The 12,975-nt window shown below is 38.2% G+C and overlaps 1 protein-coding gene across 1 annotated transcript in view; it reads right to left on the bottom strand.

Moving 5' to 3' along the window:
• The window catches only part of LOC308193890 (uncharacterized protein), a 430,978-nt gene that overhangs the window by 16,465 nt on the left and 401,538 nt on the right, over positions 1-12,975 (bottom strand). The window lies entirely within an intron of this gene.

The following is a 12,975-nucleotide window of genomic DNA, read 5'->3' as shown; positions in this document are numbered from 1 at the left end:
AATGTCTCCACAGACAACTGCACTCTCCAAGACATGAAATTCAGCAAACACTTATACTCCTGAAGCTACTGAGCTGTTCAAGCTAACCTCAACCCTCCAGATATCCAGGCAACCATACCAAAGCCTGAGAAAACAAGTTCACCTCTTCTGATCCCAGGCTTTGCTGCAAATTCAAAGGTCTACACAACACAGTATGACTTCATGCTCTTGAACCTGTTGATTTCCTCCATGTAAGGTTCCTCTAGTCCTGACTATTCAGACCCAGGAAAAGACCACAGTGCTCTAGCTTCTAGGGCACTTATGCCTGTCAGTGCTAATCATGAGTATAATCTTAAACTCTGATGTGAATTTGAGATCAGGTCCCTTAAGAGGCAGAAATCACTTAGGGATATTACTCTCCCTGGTCAATTAAATAAAACAAATCAGCTTTAGAAGATACTTTGCATCTTCCCTCTGAAAGCCTAACTCTCATTCATACCTAAAATTGCACAGTAACCAACATAATACTCCACACATCAATGTGAGATACCTGCATCCCAGTAAAAGCCCTCTTTCTGTCTCTTCAAGAAGCCAAACACTTTTCAGCTTACTGGCCTATTCATTATAATAATTAACCAAACCAGTATCTAAACTGCAGTTCAAGTTGTTGACACAGGCTTGTAAGAAATAGTGAAAAGCAAAGCCACAGGAAGAAGTGTCTCTTCTTCTGTAATAAGGTGAAAATGAAAGATGTACAACAACCTGGTGTATTTCCAAGTCTTTGGGGGATTGATTGGAAGGCCACCCACTCTAATGATTTCCTGCTGCATTTCCATAAAAAGGAGTTTCCTCCTTATTCATTTGCATCTTTTTCTTGTCCCACCTTTTTCAGTGAGATGATTTAGTACCATTGTCCACTGAACAAAAAAAAAAAAAGAAAGAAAGCCTGATTAATGTGCAGCAGCTGACATTAGAGCATATACATTCATGCAAGTGATGGAAGAGCCACACGTAATTGGATCAGAAATGGAATAAAATAATGAAAAATTTAAAACAGTCTTTGTCTTTATGCCTTACACTAGGATGGTTGGGAGGTCAGGGAGTATGAAACAACTAGGGGCATTTTATATTCTTTTCTGGCACAAAATTTGTTTAACACGGGCCCATGATTAAAAAGAAAGTGATATCCCACTGCAACACAGAGGTACAAGAGAGGGAATAATAAATTGGTGGCATTGACAAGGTGTCATTTATTATCTGCTTTAAAATGTCAGGTCATGTCATTGCACTGAAATATTTTCTCTCTTGATGTATGTCTTACAAAGCAAGTTCAATGTTTGGCACTGTTCAATTTCAATAAAAGAAAACAGCTTTTAATCTGGAAAGCATAGTAACCAACAGGAAAATAAGGTCAATTCAAGGCTTCTATCTGAACAGTTTTTCACAAGCATCTCAAAAAATCCTATTCTAAGTGGCCTAGTTCATCGCAGAGCCTGTTCATCCTCACAGAGCCCTGGATGACACTTTGCCCTTTTTCCACTTTTATTTTTTTTAATTATGTGTGTTTCTCTGATTTCAGTAGCGAAAAGTCAAAAAGAAAGAAATGTTAATTTCTGTAGGACTTGAGTGTTGTGCTAAATAAATCAACTTCTCAATCACAGAAACTATTAAGGGAACATTTCCAAAGCTGACATTAATTATATGCTGGAAATGCATATGAGGAATTAAAGTAAGCTGTGAAATGATATTGATGACAATATCCATTAAGTAAAGCAGACATCTTATAGGAGAAGAGAGAGGTTGTTATGTTTGTGGGTTTTTGCATTAGTGGTGAATAAATAGAGATGAGTGAAATCCTCATTGCAAAAGATTTTTTTTGTTTCCCCTCATAAATTTATCAGAAACGTGGAATCTGGAGAGGTGGGGAAACATACTGATAATGACATAACACAATTAAATTTCAAACTGAGTCACAGATTTAACTCACAGAACCTATTTGAAAAAAAAAATGCAAATGGTAGTCAAGTGTTAGGGAAAAGGAAATGAACCTTGTTTTGCTTTGTAAAGCACTCACAAACACACTTCCTAATGAACCCGAGAGTTAGTTACCTCTTGAACCTGCTCTCCCAGGAGTACTTTATGTTACCATTTTGGGAAACACGCCATGACTATAAGCAATATTACAGGGCTGAGAGTCAGCAGCAGACCAAAGCCTAACTCATATGACTTTTTATTGGTAGATTAGACTAAAGCACCACAGCTCCTGACTTGCTTGTTCCTGGAGACAGAAAAATAGCTGAGGGAAGGAGTGGAACTGTAGAGAAGTCACAGCGCGTACTTATGGTCAGATTTGGATCAGTGCATGACTTTTTCACTGGGGCTGATGGAGGGCTCACTGTTGTCAGAACAGCATTATCCAAGTAAGCAGCTATAAAGGATTAGTGCATTTGAGTCTTTGTGCAAGTCTGCCTTTTGCTGTGTTGTTCTCTCCTCCGTTTGTTTGCACAGTTCTCAGCTTCAGGGCAGCATTCCCACACAGGGCTTTAAAACCAGTTTCACTGACTTAACCGTGACATTCGTGCTGATACAAGAGTGTGTTCCCTGAAAATAAAGATCCTCGCCCTGGCAGGATGATCGTGCAACATGGTGACAAAACAAAGGTTGAAGGGTTTTGCTAGTTGCTTCCCTTGCCCAGTTCTTACTGGATCCTACTCCTCTAAGCTTTCTTCTAAAATCAGCTCATCAGTCCCCAGCTGGAACCTAAATTCCAGTTTCTTCCAAAGGACTTTATTTAATATCTCCGGCACACTTTACCTGTTACACAGGTTACCGTATATTCATCAAGAGGAAAAATTGGATAGTACTGTAAGAATGAAGATCCTAGGGTTGTGATTAGGTTTTATTCTGTTTCCTCTCTACATCAGTAGCAACAAAGAATAGCATCACAGAATTCACAGAACCATTAAGGTTGGAAAAGACCTTCAAGATCCTCAAGTCCAAACATCAACCTGACCTAGTCGGTACCATCACTAAACCATTCCCTTTAGTGTCACATTAATCAGCAGCTGCTCTTGTTTGCCATCATCCTAATGAAGATAAAAATCCCAGTCCTGCCAACTGCTGTTTCACCAGTTTGACCACATCTCAGCACCAGTGATTTTCAGACAGTTTCTCCTCACCACTGCTCTTCTGGATTTATCCCCAAATTGCAAGATGTAAACAGTGGTGGAAGGGGTAGGAAGGAACACCTAGTTCTTTAAGAAACGGGATGAAATAGCATTCAAAAAGGAATTCCATAGCAGATGTGTATTAAATGCTAATAATATTACTAATAAACCAGTTTGGCCTAGCTTCCTGGGCAATGACTGCTTTCAATGTTAACGGCTAGTTTATACAACATAATACTGTAAAGTCTAATTTATGACCAACGTCTCACAGAGCACACAGCAAGTTCTCTTACATTTTTCACATTTCTGTAGTCCAGCTAGATTTTTTTTTTAACATCACCTTGAGCTGAATGCCTTCAAGACACTAGAAAAAGAAAGCACTTTGAGTTATGTGGCAATGCTTCACTTCAGCTATTACAGTACAGTTGTTTAGACTAGTAGAATAATAAATGGCCCAATTGTTAGCAAGGGACCAGGGATTGCTGGGCAGGGGGGATTATTGCTATTGTCTGTTGTTTAGTAGCTAGCATTTTGATTTGATGCCTGATACAGACTCATAATTAAAATTTAATTTATGAGTGCAAGAGAGAGACAGAGAAAATATGCACGCATTGCACAGTTGATGGGAAGAGAGAGACTTTTCTCTGCTTATGGACCAGTTCCAGTGAGGTATTTAGGAAGTTTCTAGTGAGGTGGCATGGCTAAGAAGCTCAAGACTGAAAACCTTAGACTCTAGGACTACGAATCTATTACAGTTCATGAAAGATCATCCGAAATATGCATGTATACACTAAATACTAAAACTATAGATTATGTCCTTTTGTTTCGAAAATTAAGACTTCTGTCATTTAACTGATGGAATGGTAATACTAAGTTTTTCCAGGGGATATATTTCAACAGTCTTAGCCCACACATTGAAATAAAGTGCAACTTTTACCAGGAACGATGATAGCAAGACCTTACCACTCCTAAATGCAGTGCACCTGGAAATGTTTTTTACACAAAGTAAAATAACTGTAGTATAGCTTATTTTACATTTCAGGCTGAGAATATTTTACATGATTATTTAAATGGTAGATATCGCAGGATTTTAGCAGTGCCTGTCACCTATGAGGAACCTGTGCTGGAGGGAGACGCTGCCATAGATGTGCATGTGCCACAACTTCCAAAACACACAGAGAGTTTTATGGCTAATAGCTCCTTTGGCATTAAAAACAGTAAGGTATTGCCACTCCACTGCTGTATATCAGCTGACACATGCCCCTAAACTCTTTACTTAATAGAAGTTCACTTATAAATTAGAGATCATTCAGACTTCCCGGCAATATTTTCTGACAGACAAATCATAAAAACTAAAACAATTACGATTTACTGATGTGCAGCTATAGTACTGGACATTATTACCATTTCTTAGATGTATTAGGAGACAAATAACAGGAATGCCAGGCTGCAAACTGCATTGTGCAGACTTCACAGCACACGTGTCTCTCCCAGTCACTGACCAGACTATGTCCTAGGGCATGTTGTCAGGGATTCTGTTCTCAGAAAGGTACAATTGATATAATAAAGTGGGATATTTCTTGATTTTCATTATAATGGTGATAATGGTGATATGCTCTCCTTTTTCACCTACTAACTGGTTTCAGCTGAATAACTATTACTTTTCTGGCCTCTCAAACTACTACTAATATGTATTTACTTATTAAATTTAACAAACTTTCTAGGACTGAGAATTAGACAGTGACCTATATATCTTGTGGATGCCAGATGCCTGCTGCTAATATTTGCTCAAAGAATCATTTTTTTAAAGACATTAATTTGAATGAAAAAAAATAGCTTTGGATATTAGCAAAAAGGAATAAAAAAGGAGTTGTAAAATGAACGATGTGAACAAGAAGCTAAAATTAAAAAGGATGGATTTTTTTTTTCCAAGAAGAAACACACTTCTTTTATACGGATTTCAGTTATATACTTTTTTCAGTTCAAGACTATTTAGCTTCATATTTGGGCTATTAAATTTTTTGAAATTACATTTTGGCACTTGAAAAGTAATTTTGAAAAATCTTAGATATTTTATTCCAAAATGGCCAAAATTTTTCACTTTGCCTTTCTTAAATTTGTGTTTTCTGCAGCAGTCATCTGCAAATCTAGGTGAAATTCAATCATTATCATCATCATCTAATCACCCTGAAATCCTAATACTTAACGTAGAAAGCTGTGAGTGATTGCTTCTGAATATTTTTTAAGCTATTCATTGGTTCTAGCAATAAAGTATTTCAAACGTTACTTAGAAACTAGGAGGAAAAAACTTGCACTTAGAAACAAATACATATAAACTCCACCATCTTACAAGCATAGCTCCCTAAATGAACAACAACAAAAAATGGTACTTTAACAAAACTGAGATATCTGTTTTCTTGAATTCCTAATTTCAAAATTCTGTAAAAAATTACTTAAACTATTAGAAACTAGCTACATCATAACTCTATCAGGTGGAAGTAACAATCTTATTTTTTTCTCATAAGTAATTTCTGCACCCTTCCTCTCTTAATCTAGATTCCACAAACAGTAGTATATCTTCTAGTTATTAAAATGCGGATACTCCTTTCAAAAGACACCAAACCTTTCCATGTGCTATCCATATACATGGCATTCTTAATGTTTTAAGAAGCTTTTTTATACAATAAATTTTTCATATTGATATAGAAGCATTGTGCTACAATAAACACCAGGAAAACTTGTTGTAATAAGTCTCTACTTTCACACTTGACAGTTTTAGTCCTAAAGTACACAAAGGGTATGTTAGTTGCATTGATAATGCTGAAATGTTCTCTCATTTTGTAGTATTATCTCTTGATAAAACAAGTTCTCTTATTGTAGAGCATTTTTTTTATCCGCACGCAAAATATCATTGAATATTTCTCTGCTTCCAAAACTGAGGCAGATAGCCATTTGTACATTTAATTATTCTTAATATCTGTGTTCAGTATGTACCTATTTGCATCTATTTTATATAAATTAGATCTGGGGGGTTGGTGGCCCTCTCTCCCCTGCTTCCCTACCCTATGGAGTTATTTTTTGTTTTTCCTCACTTTTTTCTTTCAAGTTACCGGTAATCAAATATCTTTGGGATTCTTCTTTTCTTCAGTTTAAAAATCAAGTTTGTCAAGACCAGAAGCAGTTGTATTCTATATTTTCATTTTTCAGAACAGAAGCCTACTTTTGAGCTACTTTGGTGTTTTCAAAGAACGACATTCACTCCTGTAAGGCACTGTAAGACAAAATAATCATTTAGAAATAATGTTGTGAACAGCCCTTGAGCTGTACAAGATGGTAAAGCTCTTCTTGGTTACATGTCAATTTTATCTTGATAATGACACTTCTTGTTAAAATAAACTAGATGGATTGCATTTTCTCCTCTCCTCTCCTCTCCTCTCCTCTCCTCTCCTCTCCTCTCCTCTCCTCTCCTCTCCTCTCCTCTCCTCTCCTCTCCTCTCCTCTCCTCTCCTCTCCTCTCCTCTCCTCTCCTCTCCTCTCTTCTCCTCTCCTCTCTCCTCCTCTCTCCTCTTGCTAAGAGAAATGACAGAGCTCCTACCAATGTGGACAGACTCCTACAGACTGTAAGATTACAACCTGAAGGAAAAAGATTTGCACATTTTTGGACAAATGAATTCTTCTGTCTTTTGCCAGAGCCTAACTAAAAGGTACAGATTAAATACCCATCAGTAGGTTTCTCAACCTTTTTATAAGGATATGAAGAACTGACTTTGATCTCATATTAAAATAAATATTCATGAATCATAATGCTGAATCAAGTGAAGAACTTGGTCCCAGTGATACTACCGGAAATCCAGAATGACTCTATTAATTTCAATAAAGTGATTGCAGTTTAACACCAAAAAGCTGAGTTCAGACCTGGGACCACTGGAGCATACCATCTTAAAAGGTGTCTCACAAGTCAGTGATTAAGTCTCACAAACACTACTTTCATTCCAGAGTAATTCCACTGGGTCACATCCAAAAATCTTACTTTGTACCAGCCTTTGTGTAAAAGCCTGACGGCAGCAAGTAAATCACAGCAGGAAGACTGTAATTTAAAGGCAAATGTAGGGGATTGCCAGCAGAAGTGGTTGCACTTCAGCGGATCTCCAAGTGGCTATTTCTGCTGTATTAACAGCACAAGCACAACACAACGCGTGTGTGCAGTGAGTGATGAGCACACTAGAGACTCAAACAATGTCAAAACAAAATGGTAGCAGACTATTCTTTGCTACTCACTGCCTGGCACGCCCCCAGTGGCTGGCCTGCTGAGAAGTCATCTGGACCCAAAAGCAGATGCGTTTCAGCAGGTCTGTTAGCCTGCCCTCTCAACAAGCACTGCCCCGCTGGAAAAAGCAACAAAAAACCCATCCGATGCCCACTGCAACTGGACTGGGTAACAAATATGAGCAGCTATTAAGGAAGGTTGGTGAGATGCAAACCCATGCATCCAGAACTGGGGCATGCTGTAAAGAGCCTATAAAAGAACTGAAGCAGTGCAGCACTGTGTAGGAATCCCAGGAAGCATGGCACAGGGGAAGAAAACCATTCTGGGTAGTGTTAAACTGCTGGAGAATGATATCCGAGGGGAATAAACATTAATGAATCTTTACACATGGAGAGGTCCAATTGAAAGCTAACTGAACGCATGCTCCCCGCTGACAGCAATATCCCACATACCTACCTATCACCAAATCAGTTAGTGTGAAACCAAAAGACAAATTTCTGCTCAAAGGGGTAAAATCTTAAGTACAACTGCTCAGGTCCCCAAATTGACAAGAAGGTGTAACTGTACTAAAAGCTCCCTAGGAAACACTGTGTTTCATGCTGCCGAACTGGTGGTCGGGCCACCACGCAGGACCACTATTTACCTGGTTCTGAACCTCCTTTCTCTTTGCCTTTCAATGATATACATAAAAACACAAATAAAATTCTACAAGATCAAACTCCACCACTTTACATCAAAGCTAATGGATGTCCTGGGGCAATTTGTATTTATGGTGAGCAAGAGGAAGGTAGAATGATAACACAGAGGTCCACGACTTCTTCAAACGTCATCCTAAAACACATCAGTTGTCAAGTGTTCAAACAGCTCAGATCCAAGGTTAAGCGCAAACAGAAAGTGGTACTACCACTTGTACAAAGGGACAGGTCAAGACAGATGTAATACTGCTGCCTCCTCTTGTTCTTACCCCCACCCCAGTGCACACGCAGGTACAATTTAAGCTGAGCGCAGCTTCTACCTTCCACTCACATGGACACCACACAGTTGTGTTACCCAGAGATTTGTAATGTGAGGAAAAGCTCACTTGTATGTACAGTCATCCAGAAGCTGATTTGCGTATACAAAATATGGCAGACATAAGTGTACTTCCTGAGCAAGTTGCTGGGGGAAAAATAAAAAAAAAATAACGTGGTCAGTCCGGCCACAGTACTCTGAATTTTAAAATCACATTTCAAATTTAGCACTCGATTTCCTACAAGAATTGGATTTTTTTTTTTTAATTCAAAAATACAAATTAAATTAAAATCGCTTGGAAGGAGGAGTTCCTATTTATTCAAAAGAGAATCCACTTATAAGAGTAGCATTCAAGCCATTCACAACTAGGCAAGCTACCTTGTAAACCTTCATATGGTAGTTCATAAACCAGGCCTGAGCTATGCAGGATTAGACAAAACAGTGTAACAGGAAGAGGATCTCTGCTAATGACCTCCACCAGGGAGGACTACCCTCCAAGAAAATACTCATATGAAATGACAATCCTGTGTTCTCAGTTTGCTTCACAGAGGTATCGCTGCCTCCAAAAGCGGACCAGGCAAGACAAGATATAGCAGCAACAGAGGTACCAGAAATACTTCTCATTTTCTGACAACCATATGGCTTTTCATTCAAGTGTTATAATATTTCAATTTATATTTTCATAAAGTCTTACTGACTATATGAAATACTACTTCAGAATTGTGTGGGGAATGATACCTTTTTGTTTCTTTTGTAATAGTTTCTGGTTTTGTTTGGGTTTTTGTTTGTTTGTTTTGATGTTGCTGTTGTATGTTTTTTTGTTTGTTTGTTTGTTTGTTTTATACATCCCATAGTGGAATGAAAACTAAACCTCTAAAATATTCAGAAATGGGAATGACATTTCTATCTCTCTTCTCTGTTTTTATTGCAAGCCCAAGTCTGTCAGAAGCCTCTGACTCAGGGCTTCTGTCTCCCACTTTTTGTCACATTTATAGAAAATGGCCAGAGACCAACAGACAAAACTAGAGCACACCAAGGCTGAACAGTTCTCCATATATCACTGGGAAAGTGATATATCACTTCTCCATGTATCACTATGAAAGTCGTCTGTGCAGCCAGGAGAAAGAATGGATTTCTTAACTAACGCTGTGTTACTATACTCATTAACCAGTGATATGCTTCCACAGACATTCACAAAGCAAAAAAATGTGACAACAAAAATTTAGCTGAGCTATTGTCCATATTTCAGTGACAAAACACTAAATAATACCTGCAAGGTGCAAAGCCATACAAAGTGCAATTACTTTCATGCAGTGGTATGTAGGGATGGATTTATTTTTATCTACCATCTGCTTCTATGCAAAATAAAATAAAATCAGACTTTGTAAAATGTATATATTCATTTTAAAAAAAAGGGGGGGAGGGGGAACAATGTTAATAACAATACAGTATTTAACTAATTGAATATACCAAAGAGTATTGAAGGGAACAAATTGCAATAAGATGTTCATGTAATCTTAACCGCAAGATAGGAAGAACAGTGTTGGTCTTTCTATTTAATGTTTTCTTTCAGAAGAAAAATAGCATAATCCAAGCCTATCATTTTTGGCCTACATATCCTTAACTTCAACTTCTGTCAACTTCTTAGCATTTGCAGGTTGTGAATTTGCAGGAAATCCATCACTCCAACTAGTAGTTAATATCCTGGGTCAGAAACCAACAAAGCTTTACTCAAAGTCCGTGACATGGAGCATTCTGCTAAATACCGGTATATTTATTTTATGCCATTGTTTGCCATTTTGTCCCAGATCCATGAAATCAGAGAGGAGCTCTAATGGCTGCACATAGTAAAATTTGTCAGCTCGGGATTCACTTCATTTCATCAGAAGAGGTGGGTCAGACAAAAAAAATATATATATCATTTGAAATTAGAATTCAGAGGAAAAATTGCAAATTAGTTCCTGGCTGTCAAAATGCTGCACTCTTTAAAGCTGAAGTAAGTAAACAGTTTCAGGGGGAAAAAGAAGAAAAAAAAAAAAAAGATAAAGAAAGAAAAAATAGGAAAATCTGCTATTTTATCATCTGATTTTTTTCCTCTTCACTCATTCATATACCGGTATGCTTTTAATCTTCCTTTCCAGCAAGGACAGATTGTCCTATTAAAAAGAAATATTCCTTCCTCCTACACTACCAACAGGAAGAAAATAATACTGTGTGGACTCATCCTGAAAGGAAGGAGGATTTTTTAGGAGCTCAAAATAAACCAAAGAGCTGAAGAAATTAAATTGGGTTCCATTCAGCTTTGCTTTGCTTTTTCTTTTCTAATTAACTTCTTTAAAACTTTTTTTTTTTTTTTTTTGGCTTTTCACTGCAAGCAGCAGTTTACAGTTAAAGGGAAAACAAGCAGATCTCTCTAATATCAAAGGAGGGTCAAACAGAGGACACCATGCACCTTTCCAGGGGCACCTGTGCTCAGCAGCCTGAACACAAAAATGAGCCAACATCACTTGGCAAGCAGTTTCTTTACTGGCGTCTGCAGAGATCCCTCATCTCTCAATGCTGCCCTGGGTGTTGTGAATCAGCAATAATGCTGCCTTCCTTTTTCTACAAGTTTTGGTTGTTTATCTTTCCTTCCTTCACAGTGAACGAGGGGCTTTTGAAACAAAGGACACAACCTCTCATCATGCGTTTGCTGCAGCACCATGAAAAGGGCTAGCCAATTCTAAGCAAAGCTGTTGGGTTTGTTTTGTTGTGTTTTTTTTTCCTAGCATAAACAAATTTGTTTTCCAAAATCTGGAAAAATGGGGGGAAAAGAAAAAAAGCCTCCCCAAACACACACACTTGAGCAGAGAACAAAAACTAAAACTGAAAATTTGTCATCAAAATCTCAATCTCTGAGCTGAGGCAAATCAAAGAAAACATAATGAGATTATTCTTCCTTAGATAAACCTTTGGACACTAAGACACAATACTATACATATCATGCAAATCCCCCACTTTTCTCCCTTTAGTATCAGCTTCTTAAACTTAAGCAGAGTCATCCAACAAACAGCAGCTGGCTATGCTTACACAACTATTTCAATTTGGCACATCATGCTCAGAGTAGACAATATAGAATCGGTGCATTAATAATGAAACACAATCTGGCAGTAGCTGGACCAGCTTTTTTCCTCCTCATTGCTTTTTAGCATCTCAAATTCTCCTGCTTGTTTCAGATGCTTCTGGTGCTCAGACTTCACATTTGCTTAAGGTTTTTTTTTTGTAGGACACGGTCAAAATGTACCTCCAACACTGATGAAGTATATAGCAACTTTTTTTTTTTTTTTAATTTTATTTTAATGTGAATGAACTCTTTCCTTCCAGAGGAGGTTAGCGTATCTACTCTGCAATTCCTTATACTGGTGCTGCGTCTCCAGCTCTTACCCTTCCCAATTTCACAGTTCAAACACTGTGGCTGTCACCATCACAGGACCTCAAAGATGTTCACCTGCCTGCAGGATCCCCCAGCACTGCTGGCAGGGGGACTGCGCACAGTGGAAAGCATTTTCCTCTATCCTCCCCTGGGTTTGAGCACCACCTGAAAAGCAGGGCAGGGGGATCAGCACAGGCTGTGCTTCGAGCCCCCCCAAAATCTATTTCTGCCCTTTCTAAGGTGTTAGAGTAGGACCCCTCCAAAAAAAAATGAAATACCTTTCAGACCAAAGAAAAACAGCAGTATTTTCTTTCTCTATTAACAAGTGCAGAAATATGCTGCTATAACTACTACCACTTCCCTGGGCTACGTTGTCACATCTTTTAAAGATGCTTGGGAAGTTACCTCAATCAAAAAGGTGCACTTCAAAGCAGTTACAGCCCTGCTCAAGCATCCCAAGTGCTCTTAGCTCTCTCCTTGTAGAGGTGACACAAACAGGGAATATTTCTGCAAGGAGAGCAAAGATAGAAATCTCTGTCCAAGATGCTGCTGCCCATTAATAAGATATAAATCACGAGTAGCAACAAAGTCCGTGAAGCTACCTTCGTCTGCGCTCATGTGAGAAAGTAACTCTCACTGTACCTACAAAAATTTACAAGCACTGCAACTGAGTTCTTAAAAAAACAAGCAGAAAGTGAGGTCTCTGGATGAAAAAAAAGGATCAAATTCCATCCCAGCTGGCAGAAGATGACTGAAAAAGGGATTTTTTTTAAAGCAGTTGCAAGCCTAAGCAGGATTTACCTGGTAATATGAATGTATCAGAGCTTATTGAGAAAACTGAAGGTAAGTACTGCCTGCAAAGAATATTATCACCTCCACAACATGCCAGCATTAGTGACTGTCCACAGACCAACAGTTTCTTTTTTCCTTTCTTCTCAGGACCCATTTTTTAAAATTCTGAATCCAAGTTAGCACACACATTTTTTCATCCAAATATTGGGACTCTACTTACTATTATTGTCACACCAAGGTCTGTACTTAGCTTTTTGGGAGGAAGAAAAATGCTTTTGGGAGGAAGAATTCCTGAATATTATTTCTTCACTACCTGCAACAGGTGCTGATACACTGTATATTTTCAA

This window comes from Anser brachyrhynchus, assembly GCF_964034855.1.
Source record: "Anser brachyrhynchus genome assembly, chromosome: 4".
Taxonomy (NCBI): Eukaryota; Metazoa; Chordata; class Aves; order Anseriformes; family Anatidae; genus Anser; species Anser brachyrhynchus.
Note: the sequence above shows the minus strand (reverse complement) of the source record. Positions and strands in the feature narration are given on the sequence as shown.